Below are 13,462 nucleotides of genomic sequence, written 5' to 3' on the forward strand. Positions count from 1 at the left end.
GTTTCCGTGGACTTCCTGCTGTTGTGCAGTGGTAGAGTTTCTCCTGCAAAGAAGTTATCGGTTAAATGAAAATCATTTCGTTCCACTAAAGCTAAGTTACACTTCACAAAACTTTCTGGAAACTTGGTGCATTTCCACTTCTGTAGTTTAAAGTCTGTCATCCTTTGAGGGGGCCCCCTACTGGCCTGGATCCGCAAGCAGCATCAACAAACTGTGCCTCTGCACTTACGTTCTCGCCTGCGTAAAAGGAATTAACTCTTCAAACAGTCAGTATTTGTCATTCAAAAGGTAAAACAACAAGAGCTACTAGTAGCTGTGATGCTAGAAAGAGCAACAAATCGATTTAACAAAGAGAAATGGCTGAAAAGCTGCCAAACGTCAGTTTTAAGTCCAAAGGTGCAACAAGGTTTAATTAGACACTGATCCTCTGGGGTTATAGAAATATTGTGTAAACACAGTCATATCATGTCATATTATGTCACAATAATGTCTTGTGCAACAGTAAATCAATAGTCACTGAACAGTAGAGGAAACAGAGCTGAGTTTAATCACGGAAAATAGTTTAAGATGAGTGAAAGTGCCTCAGTCTGTTTCTGTGAACTTCCTGCTGTCGTGCAGCGTCAGAGTTTCTCCAGTTATTGATTAGAAAAAAAAAACATTTATGGCGTGTTTTCCATTTAAAGAAAAGTTTCCTTGCACTGCACCTTCAACTTTCCACAAACTTTTCACTGAAACGATTTTCTGTCGTCTGGCTGCTTCAGACTCCCACGCAGACACAAAGGGCAGCACAGTTCCCGAGTGACACGGCGAACACCACACAGGAAGCTCGCAACTGTGATTATACATAATTTCAGAGCAGATGCAGCAGCTGTTGTTGGCCGGGAGCGTTAAAGTGGCAGCGATGACATCTGGGGCAAAATCTATGTCTTTAATAAAAAAAACTATGTTCACTGTCTGGAGGAGAAAGTTTTCTTCGAATGTGACGGTTCTGGCTTCACTGGGTTTTTATAAGACGCCTCTAAAAAAAATAAAGTCACTCATTAATTAATATTAAGGAATAAAATATGGGCTTGAAGATTATTTAAAACTGTTTGGTGCCTTGAAGAGGTTTAATCAAAGTAGCTTCTTCAGTTTTAAATGACGACACACGACGACATCGCAGTATTTTTTGTCTCTTTCCATTAAACAGATGTAAAATATGACACATGCAGAGATTTTGGTTAAAATGAACCACTTTAACCAAAGTACTGAGCTTTTAATTTGTGATAATTTGATTTGAAAACTTAAAACAGATCATTTAAAAAATGACTTTAGTAGCTTATCTCTAAAAGATAATATTTTGTTAATTATTTGTTAATCACAGTAAAATTCATGTCTGAGTCATTTGTTGTTGTTTTTATCAAGTCATTAATTATATATTTAGTCCAAAGATCAAATTTGTATAGAAAAAAGAAACAGAAAAGGTGTTGAATAACCAGTGAATTCCTCAGTATATAAATAAAAAAGTGACTAGAAAGAAATGAATTATAAAAAAGGACCAGACACATTTAAATTGTGTTACCGATGAAAGACTATTTTTTTTTCCCAAATCCTAAAACGCATTCAGCTTTCACTCTAATATGCAATTATGTGAATTTAAATTTGAAAAATTTCATGTTAACTGTGAATGATAACAGACCTTCCACAATAAATCTGCTTTTCTCTAACATTTGTCGTCACTCTCGTTGTTTCAAACTGTGATTGATTGGATGTGTGATTAGTTTTGAGTCGTTTGGAGGCAAATGTTTTTGTGTGTGTGCTGTAAAAATACGTCGAGCTCCATTAACGGGCAAATCTACAAATCTAATGTTAATTTTTTATTTTTTTTTTCTCCCCTCATGGAGACAAATGACAGATTATCTGCGTGAATGATTGTTTTGATGCGGAAAAGCCAATTATGTGTAATTACAAGAAAACTCTGTGATGAGACTGAGAGGAAACAAACTGCTGCATCAGGGCTTTGATGGTAAAACAGTCTGAGCTTAAATCGGCGCTGAAGGACGATTGCATTAGGAAAGTTATTTTTTCATTTGCGTAAGTATTCCCCTCAGGTGAAGTGGATTTTTTTTTTCTTAGAGAGCAGAAACTCACATCGTAATGTCCAGGTAATTTAAGTGTTCGCCCATAATGAAGCTTTTACCCGAAGCAAATTCTTCTTCTTTTTCTTTCTTTCATTTTTTGTTACAGTTATTATTCATAAAAGAAGCACTTTGCTGGCGCCTGCGTTCACAGGAAAACACATTACGAACATCCTGTATGTGAATGGATTCACTGTTTTTAAATAAAGCATTTTCGGGCCTCGGGAGTGAAGCTGTTAAGACAGTGGACGGGGACGTTTCCACAAAGTGTGTGGAAAGTGTATAAAGGAGCAGAAACGTGGGAAAAGTTGGCTTAAAGATAATGCATCTGTAGGGGATTAAGATCAGGCTGCAAACAGAAAATGTTCTTTAAAATTAGTAAAAGTATCGTGGACTTCTGCTCTCGTGCAGTGGTGCAGTTTCTCCTGTGAACCAGAAAGTAATTGATCATTAAAAAGCAAATAATTATATTTTATGTGTCAATTCACATATAAAGACTCGTAACATTTAAGCCCATAAAGAATTCAGCACATGACATATAACGCGTGATTTTAACTGGTTTGTTTGTGTTGGTGATGGTGAAGAAACACGTGGCACAGTACATCATTCAACCTCCAGCTCTGTGAAAGCTTAGTGGGTCACAGCTGTTAAGTCCAAAGATGATGAACCGATAAATCCGCTCAACAGCCAAAAACAATTGTTCACTTGACTCGAGTTTATACGTCACAGCAACAACTAAACTCCCTGAGAGACGTGGCTTCGATAATGAAACCAAACTTGAGGTGTTGTAACTAGCAGAGCTACGCTAACCATTAGCATAAGACACAATCGGTGTTTGGCTTCTAACTAACAGGAGCGTGAACACAACAAATACTAGAGAAATGAAGTGAATGACTATAAGTGTGACTATAACTCCACACGTCGGCTCTTAATCTCGACTGATCGCTTGAGACTGTTTGCGCTCGATGAAGATATTGACTGAATGAAGTCCTGAGGTCTGAATCGACTAAACCGGATATTGAACGTTAATTGCTGTGTCTCATTGAATGAGCCGTGCTTTCAAAAGCTTTCTTAATTGGGCGACAATTTAATATATATATATATAAAACAAACTGTTAATGAAGTTTGGATCAGAGGAGCTGGGAATTGCTTCTGAAATGACTCCCACTGTTGTTTCCTCTCGTTTTTAAATCTTACATCTTTTTCTTTGTATAGACGAGACAGAAAGTCAGTGGAGACACTGAAGCAATTACAGGTATCGCTGTAGTTACTGATGCGTCTGCAAAAAAAAACAACACTTAGCACTTAGCTCAGCATAGGCAGCAGTGACATAAACTGAGCTTTAATTGCTGCCATTTGTCAAAATTAAATCCATGCATACACTCACAACCAGGTTTTCACCCGTTTAATATTAAATAATCAAAAGAGACACGTTGACCATCATCACACACAAAGAATTTAAATGAATTTCTCACCATTTTACAGAAACTGTCCTCATCCTGTTAAAAGCTGCCTCATTGTATTGTGACTTCTTTTACCTGTGGAGAATAAACTGGAATAATGATGCAAAGGTTGAGCTAAACGACAAATAAACAAAACTGAGATTTATTGGTGTGAAAGGACCTTAAAGTCCTCATGAAGCAGTGAGTTATGTGCTATTAGGTACAAACACAGGGAGACCTTTACCAACTAATTTTGCTGGAATGGCAACAAAACTAGATGTGCAATTGGATTTCAATCATAATTTATAGCAAACACACACAAAAAAAACATTTATTTCTTTAAATCTAGATAAAAAACAAAACACAAACCTAAATTATCAGGGAGACTCCAACGCTGCTTCTTGAACTTCTTGAACTGAGTCTGAGTTTGGGTCTAAATCCAGATCTCAAGATGCATTCGTGGACTTTTGATGTAAAGGGGCATAAAGTATTGTTGAGAACTGAATTTTTAATTTAATTTAAAGTTTTAATTTCCAAAGATGACCGATTAATAAATAAGTTGTTAAAAAAAACTAAAAAACAAGCGAACCAGTGCCTTTCGTTGATGCATTACTGCTGTAGGTGAGGATCTGTTTCTAATAAACCATTTTAAAATGACGCCTTTAAAGCGAGACTCAGATATTACATTAACCTTTCCTTGGCAGTGACATCTTTCACTACTCTGATAAATAACCGGCGAACACAGCAGCCAGAGGTGGAGTTCACGGACGCCCGCTGACGCTCTCGATCGTTCCTGCTGTTTCATTTTGATTTGTTGTTGAAAAACTCATTCAGCCCAACGAACCATAGAAGCCGAATTTCATCCCTGAGTGAGATAACTGAAAGGTGCATTGACTGGATGTGCGGTTTATTAGAGGAGCGGCTCTTTTTCTCCCGTGTTTCTTTCTTTTTTTTTTTTTAATTATGATGGCTGACCTCTCAGCAGGTGAAGAAGAACTGGGGAAAAGCCTTTGTTTCTCGTAGGCGTCGGAGGTGTTTCCAGCAGGGAGCGGTGCTGGAGTCTGTCTGAGAGACTGATGGCAGACGCCTGCTGAGGTTTGTCCCGGTGATTTGTTTGTCCTGCTGCCTGTCATTAAAGCAGCGAAGCAACGAGAAACTGTCTGTCACGAGTCCCTCTGTGGCTGGGCCGAGTTCAGCTTTCTGTCCGTTTGATCTTTTGGAGTATTCATCTTGTCCGTCATGCTGCCGACGCATCATATGGACCAAGGACACGAGTGCAATCTAGTCCAACACAATCCACCAGTGATACTTTTGGAGTTTTTGCTAGGTTGCAAAAATAAGATAGCGTTGCTGTTTCATCACAGTCTTATAGGCGGTTTAAACGACACAGGACCCTTTGCAGACCCTGGTACTGGAGCTAGGGACGGGCTTCAAGAAGATTTTATTGATACCGAGACCACACGTCGATCCAGTTCCTTATCAATTCCTCCTGTGAATTGTTGGTTGAGAAAAAGAAGGAGTTTGTGTAAACAAGAGATAAGAGCTCATGTAAGAAAACAAACTGATCGCTGGATCCTAGATCTCACCATCACTGCTCTGCTGAGACTTGAGGAGATTTGAGGCTGCGCTCATTGACTTGATGAGATTGTCGACAAATGCTTCATCATGTCGGTTGTGTGTCCTCCCTTGCTTGAAATTGTGTTGCTGCATAAATTGCATGTTGCACTGTTACAGAAGGGAAGTGAAACCACACATTTTCAGTCTCTGCCATCGCATCTTCCTTGTCGTCACGTGATGTGAACGACTTCGACTCAAAGATTTTTCTTCTTCTTTGGTTTTATACATAAATAAAATAAATCGTAATCTGTAACTGTCCCACGATCTGGAAATGACTTCCTGCTGTCTGACCCACCCAACTGTTCACAGAGTAGTGCCAAGGAGCAAATTGGAAGTTAAGTGCTTTATTCAGGAGAGTCAGAGGTAACCATGGTCATGGGCGGGGCAGGAGGTGGACCTCTAACCACTACTCCACAGCAAGAAAAGGCCTGAAGCAAGGCCCAGCTGCCGAAACCCGGGATCGAACCAGGGACCTTCAGATCTTCAGTCTAACGCTCTCCCAACTGAGCTATTTCGGCCATGTGAGCGCATTCCTGCCACCATCTGGACTGGAATGTAAAGATTCAGCACACAAAGTGTCGACAAGCATGAAGACTAACGACACTGATGAACTGAACCAGTTGGAACCAGAATCAATTATCGATGTCAATCCCAACCTCCTCAGAAATGTAACTACACATCACAGTAATACAGAGCGCAACAGATTTAATTGGTCCGCTTGGTTGTTGCATGTTTCTGCTTTAGTATTTCTGCCTGGTTCTCCATCTTTGCAATTTTTGGATTGTTGTTAGGGATTCAATTAAGATGGACCACATTTACTAAGGTTAACTGAGGAGGTCTGGAGATATAAACATTTGTATGACTTGTGTTCGGTGAAATTTTGGTAAAAGTTTTAGTCGGTATTGTTGAAAATGAAGCAGGAAGTAATAGCAAAAATTAACCCGACTGGTAAAAAAAAAAGACACAGCACCGAGTTTGGGTGGTGTTTTTACAGACTGAAGACACTGATGAGCGCACAAGTATAAATGGTTCGCACCAACATAGGCAGGTTACAGCAGCTTGGTCCCACAGTTCTCTAAAAGCGTCTTCAGGTTTTCCATATAGGCACCAAAGGACAGGATGGTTCCAGCACAGATCCACACTGTTAACTTACTAAATATACGTTTGACTAAAGTGGTCCTAACTGAATTTTAACAAGGCTTAAAGTTACGCACGAATTAGGGCTTTTTGTCCTTGCAGGTTACTAGCTTTCTGAAAACCTCACCTCCACACTCGAACTCCACCACTTTGATCGTTTTTGCCTGGAGGTGCCGCACAGAGCTTCAAATCCACTTTAAGTTTTCTCATGTTGACTGATGTCGACAGATCAAAAACACCATCAGCTCCGTCAGAGCTGGAGAGAAGCTACTTCCCACCAACATCTGCATGAACTGTTGGTGGACCTCTGATAACTGCACTAAAGTCCCTAGTTACATCTCAACGTCAAGACTCCACGAAACATACGTCCACAGTACCAACGAGAGAGATTCAAGATGTCTCTGGCTCAAAGGAGGACAGTCAGTTACTCAAAGCAGCTCGATGTCTGGACTCACTGAACCAATGAAAAACGTCACCGCTTACGTCCAAACTGAGGCATCAGCGAATGTCTTTGCAGAGCAACAAGCAATTTGAATTTCAATAATCTCTCACAGTTGTAGATTCATGGAATAATGAAGGGGAAAAAAAGGCTATTGGGTGTAAAATTTTCCATTTTTTACATTATTTTACTTCACTACGTCACAACCAGGCTCAAACTAAACAAACAGGACGACCACATGAATATCACTGCAGCTGGAGATTACGATGAGGAATCCTTCAGGGACCGACTGAACCCTGATCCAGGTTTGCTGCTGTATAAATAAATATGCTGCACAGTCTGTGTTCATGTGATAGTAACGTAGTCACACTGACAGACAGACAGACAGACAGAGCTCCCCTGAGTCTGTCATACATTACGAAAATGCCTTTGTGTGTCGCATGCATGTATCTTTAGCTTCCAGGGAATGTGAGTATTTTATCAGAGCCTCTCAGCTCTGCCGGCATTTCATTTATAGTCGGTGTGGATCATTGTCGATAATAAACCTGTTTATTTCCATCCAGCTCCCTGAATAATCCCTCAGCTACAGCAGGACGGTCCACAAAGCCAGCGGAGAGGTTTTTTTGTGGCGCGGCTGCACCTCCACGCTTTTCTACAGTAATAGTCTTTTCTCTTTACAAGCAAGATGAGATCTGGGGCTACATTTGCACCGTTGCCGTTCAACAGAAATCAATTTTACAGCGGCTGCAGCCGGACAGTAAAAACAGCAGATTGCCTCGCGCCACCACAAAGAAATGATCCAATATCAAAGTTGCCAAGGAGATACCTTTCTGTTCTGCAGAAAGTGGGATGACATATTGGACGATTTATAAAAGAAATGCAGCGTCAACAGAACAGCAGGAGCGTACTCTGCATGCACCACTGGATTTAAAAGAATAATTTGTGCTACAGAAATAGTGTAAATGTTTGCAGAGCTTTATGCATTTGGCCACAGTCACAGGAATGGCCTGAAATATACCCTGAAAGCAGGACTGTGAGGGTAAATAAAGAACTGAAAGGGAGAGGATGTGGACACCTTCATGCCTTAAGATGATTTGAAGCATTCTGTTTAAAATGTGAATCCTACAAGCACGCGCTGCAAAGAAGCCGCTTATGCCCTGGTAAATGTTATCAAAAGGAGGCACAGGAGGAGGAAAAATGAGCTCAGGAGTTTAAGAAAAAACAAAAAAAAAAAAAACAGGTTCACTTATGTTTTGCAGGAGGAGGCAGACCTGGATTAAAAGGTGGATTTGCCCAGAGAAACAAAGAGTCTTTATGTAGCCGATGTGACCGGTGTGACCACATTAGCAGTGAACATTTACAGAGGGATGTCAGCACACTCTTCAGTTCCTCTTTAATACCTAGAAAGGCTTCACTCTGCAGAGACGGGATTTTAAAAAAGATGCACAAAAATAGAGACTGAAAAAGAAATACATACATATAAAAAGATGCATTTGGGATCTAGTGCAAATCAAACATATCCACCGATAAATCAACAACTAGCGCCCCCTACCTACCAAATATGTTCTATATTAAACTCAGCCTAGTGCTGTTTATAAATATGCATTATTATCATCATTCTGCATTCTCACACACAGATTCAAATATTCTTTTTTTATTTCAAACATGTGCACCTGTAGTGTGGCCAACTGTCCTTAACATAAACATACCTGATATAAACATTGGAGTGTGCGTCGGGGGTTTCACCCGGGGACTGACCAGGCTCTCGGCCAAGTGAGGGGAACCTGACAATATGCCGCCTCGTGATTGGCTCAGCAGCGATAGGGGCGGGGCTTACTGTGTACAGATTAGATTGACAGATCTAGTGTGGGAGTCTGTGTGAAACGGTCACTGTTGAGAGAGAGTGAAGCGCTGACTGAAAGAAAACATCGTCTACCTCCATTTATCCCTCTACTAAAATATGTTGGATTCATTTTAAATAAATTCAAATTTGTGGGGCAAAATTTTTATATACATATATATATATAAAATGTCTAATCAACCAAAGATTTTTCGACCCCTCTGCAGTACCTCCGATGACCTGCTAGGGGCAGCGGACCCCATATTGAAGACCTATGAACTACAGCGACAGATCTTCAACGTTAACTTTCCCTCTGTGAACTGTGGGTGGAGACAAATCTCACAACATGTGCAAACACAGAAACACGCTGCAAGAAGCTTTAAGAACAATAAATATTAATAAGATTATCAACGGTTTGCACCTTCCCTCCACATCTAAATGTGAGACTCCTTCTGATTGTTCCATCTGTTCTGGTGGATGTGGGTATGTATATGATTTATATGATGTATAAGATGTATAAGATGTTGTATATGATGTATATGATGTTGTATAAGTTGTATATGATGAGGTGGTACATGTGTTTTTATTAATAGCGTCCATGTAAACACTGTATTGCATCTATGGGAAAAGCTAATGATGGAGGGTTTATTCTGCAGCTTTGGTTTTCTGGTGCAATCAAAGCATCAGTGGAGGTGTTTTAACATCTCAGGAGAAAACTTCGGGGGGGGGGGGGTTTACTTCCCACCTGGGAGGAAAGACGACGAGGACCTGGCTGTGTTAACTGCAGAGTGACTCCACTGTCATGTCATGATCTGATTAAACATGAAGCTTGGGGTTTATATCCATTCGAAAAAAAAGACGACGATACAAACAACTACATCTGACTCCAGAGTAAACTTCCTGATTATTTCTTTACATTACACTAAATATCAAGAATCAAAAGACTTCACTGATGAAATCTCTGTCGAGACCAGAGCTGGGTATCGTTTTAAAAATTTCAATATCGACACCAGTACCCTTAAAACAACTAATACCATTTTTTTTTTACTTCATTCAACATTAATCATGTGAATAGAAAGACGTCGTGTGTCTCGATGGAAAACCAGAACTGAATCATTTTAGCGTTTCCTGTTTTAACCAGATGTCATAGATGTGAGTTGAATATTATAACACAGGAAGAGAGACTGACCTCAACGTTTCAACCAAACAAATAAAAAGAACGAGGTCAGTTTTACAGTTAACACACTATAAATGACGAGGAAATCTGTTTGCGGAACAAACCTCCACGGGGTGGAATAATTTCCTCTGAAGGCCAAACATGATGAAAGGTGACTAACACCTCATTCAAAGCCACAAATAAAGGCAGATAAAGACAGAAAGCCTCCATCACGCTGTGTTTAAACTCGGGGATTTAAAAACCTCAGTGGCAGGACACTGACCCGGCTTTTATGTGTTTGAGATGAAACTTTTTGATAAGATAAAGTGTGTCTCTGTAAACAGGCTTCTCAAGTTTGGAGCCAAATAAATAGTTTTATTTACGACTTTAAGGACAAAAAACTCTTATTATCTTTGGGGCCAATCTGACCCCATTCACGTTTTACTTTTTTGTCCCCAACATAATGTTATTATTCATGATAATAGTTATGATATTAGGTTTTCATACCAAGTGTTATAGATAACAAGAATTATGTACTTAGAAATAAACCTAAACAATGAGAGTTTATGTTGATCTGTAGTTGTGAAGATATTCTGGATTGATATATGAGGTGATTTGTTTTTTTATTGAAGGAGCTATTCAGGTAGTCAACAAACACCTGACACATAAACATTTTTTTTTACTTTGATCATTTTTGATGTTTTAAATTGCAATGATAAAAAGTGTTAGAAAACTTTAAGGGTAATAGGAGTGAAAGATGCAGCTGCTTCTGGATTTGATTTCTGCTCATGACGTCTAATAAAGAACTACACAGATTTGAGGCAATAAAATGCAAAAAGCAAGATTTAAATAATACGTACATGAATATTAACAGTTCACTGGTTTTGCTTTAAGAAGGAAATAAGAATAAAAATCACCACCTCACCTGAACATGAGGTCGCTCTGTAGTTTCCTGGTTTACAAAGCACCGTTCTTCTTCCACCATCATTACACTGCCACCTGCTGGACTGGAGAAACACTGCAAGATTAAATCATTGTTTTGTTTGTCTCCTCCTTCTTTTCCCCTTACTCTTCTTCTACACCTCATGCTCCTTCTCTTCCTAATTCTCCTTCTTCTCCTCCTACTCCTTCTTCTTCTTCATTATCTCATCCTGCTCCTTCTGTTTCATTTCTTCCTCCTTCTCTTCTTTCTCTTCCCAATTCTTCTTCAACTCCTTCTTTCTCCTCTACCTCTTCTTCATCTCCTGTCTTTTTCTTTTACCTCCTCTTCTTCTTCTCCTAATCCTTGTTTGTTGTTTCTTCCTCCACCTCCTCCTTTTTCTTCATCATCTAATCCTACTTCTTGTTTCTTTTCTTCCTCCTTCTCCTCTTCCTAATTCTTCTTATTCTCCTCCTACTCCTTCTTTGTTGGTTCCTCCACCTCCTTCTTCTCCTCCTTCGTCTTCATCATCTCCTCCTATTCCTTCTGTTTCGTTTCCTCCGCCTCCTCCTCTTCCACCTTCTTCTTATCCTTTCCTAAATTTTCTTCCTCTAAGTCTTCTTCGTGTCTTCCTACTCATTATTTTTTGTTTCCTCCTACTCAGACCTCTGCTCCATCCTGACCACTAGGGGTGGGCGATACTGGGAAATTTCGATCCGATACCAAATAAATACAGGGCTAGTATCGCCGATAACGGTACTTTTTCTTCACTTCCTCTTAACTAATACCTGTGTAAATGTCTTCTCTTCCAATACTGATACATTTCAATAACAGCATCCGTTCCAGTTGTGCGATGCTGCTGTGATGCTAAGATTTGAGCATCAAATTCTGTCGATATCTAATTTTTACTACAGGTGAGGAGGGAGAAGCTCCTGATGTGAACAGACATGGAGAGAAGCTGAATGAACTCGGTGAGGAATTTACTGGACGTGTAGAAAAGAAACTGGAACAAAAGTATCAATCTCGTCACGCTAGTATCAATCCGATACCGATACTGGCCTTGGTATCGATACAGCCCGACCAGCTTCAGTCTCTTGGCCCTAAACTGTCAATCACCTGCAGCCGTGGATCCAACAGACCAGTCTCTCTGTTTTTCAACCTCAGGCAGTAAAACCAATTAGTGTCTGACAGCCTCAAGTTTCCAAACTCCGTTTTTATTTTCTTCGCCCTCTGACCACAAAACAATCTCGTTCATTGACCGGTGTCAACACAGGTCACGCAGAGAGGAGTCGCTGCAGGATACCTCCCTGGTTGTTGTGATTCATTTGTCTATCACAGTCAGTCCAAATCAAATCTTGTTTGTCCTTGATTGTGCGTCCGGAAAAACAGTTGTCTGGATCTCTGATGTCCTCAATCTGAAAACACTGATGTAAATTTCACAGAGAAGAAATCCCACTATGGATATAACAATCACATCACAATTAGCAGCAGTGTTTTTGTGTTTGTGAGCTTCTCTAAAGTGAGATGAGACCCGACACAAATGACCCTTGTGGAAGTGTTAATTTCCTTCAGCAGCATGTGTGCGTTTTATTTGCATATGGAATGTGTTTTATTGTTCTCTGATGAGACGTTCAGCTCAGTGACAATCAAATCGTTTCCACTTTTGATTCCATTTGGCTCAAACGCAACAGAAGACACACACACAGAGAGAGTTTCAACGAGAGAGATTAGATCAGAGGAGGTTTTTTTTTTTTGGAGAAGGAAATGTCAGCTTCATCCTCAGGGGGAAATATTTCACAATGATTTACACAACAATTTCAATCTGGACCAAAGCCGTCTCCTCTGGTTTCAGGTTCTCCATCCAGGCCAATCCAGATTATCCCAGGTCTGGACTGTGCAGACATGAGAAACTATTAAAACTTCAGTGGTAGACCAATATTTTAGACCAAATAAAGAAAGTTGTAGAGTTTATGCTGATATCAGACTCATATTCTGAAGCTTTTTCTTTCTTTTAGACTTTCTTCAAGTTCAGGGACTCATGAGGACAGTCTGTATGTTACAGTCTGACCAATTCAAATCATGGGTGCCATGTTATCGCCAACGTCCATCAATATGTAAAAGGTCCTCACTTAAATATCCCAGCGTCTACTTACTTTAAATATCTTAAATATGAGCCTGTAAAATGCTTTGTAGCCCAATCACCTCATCAGTCATGGAGCTGTGTTTACCTTCTCCTCAGTCTCTGTGTTCATCCAACACCGTTAAAAGTTTGAATTTGAATTGAGAAAAATTATAAATACTCAGAAATAGTGAAAATTAAACTGTTATTTAGTATTATCATTATAACGTTAGCATGCTGGCCTTAATAACTTACTAGTAACTGAGATAAAGTTAAATTTGTATATCTTCATGGACATAAATCACATTCACACATGGGTTTCACATTATATATGACGCTAGCTGCTATTTTTCTACGCCTTTAGTTTGGACTAGCTAGCATAAGGTTAGCACAAGGCTAGGCTAACTTCAAACTTCATTTGTAAGGCGATGTTGTGCGTTTCTGAGATCAAGGTTCACATTAATGATTATTTTTCCTATATAAAATCTTAACAAACATCAAAGACAGACATTGACACTTACCTCAGATAATAGGTAGAAATCAGTTGACATCCAGTTCTTCCTTTTAATCTTCTGTTCCCATAACTTTCTCCGTTTTTGTTCACTGGGGAAACGGTGGAGTTTCCTCTGTGTTTTCTTGATCCTGTGCTGGAGTCGTAGGCTGAGCACTGTGGCAT

General features: G+C 39.7%; 1 non-coding gene across 1 annotated transcript; it reads right to left on the reverse strand.

Annotated features, from left to right (window-relative positions):
* Positions 1–5,621: 5,621 nt before the first annotated feature.
* trnaf-gaa lies at positions 5,622–5,694 on the reverse strand. The gene has a single exon. It is a non-coding gene; the product is annotated as a tRNA-Phe (tRNA).
* Positions 5,695–13,462: the final 7,768 nt, after the last annotated feature.

Source organism: Mugil cephalus, chromosome 7, assembly GCF_022458985.1.
Source record: "Mugil cephalus isolate CIBA_MC_2020 chromosome 7, CIBA_Mcephalus_1.1, whole genome shotgun sequence".
Classification (NCBI taxonomy): Eukaryota; Metazoa; Chordata; class Actinopteri; order Mugiliformes; family Mugilidae; genus Mugil; species Mugil cephalus.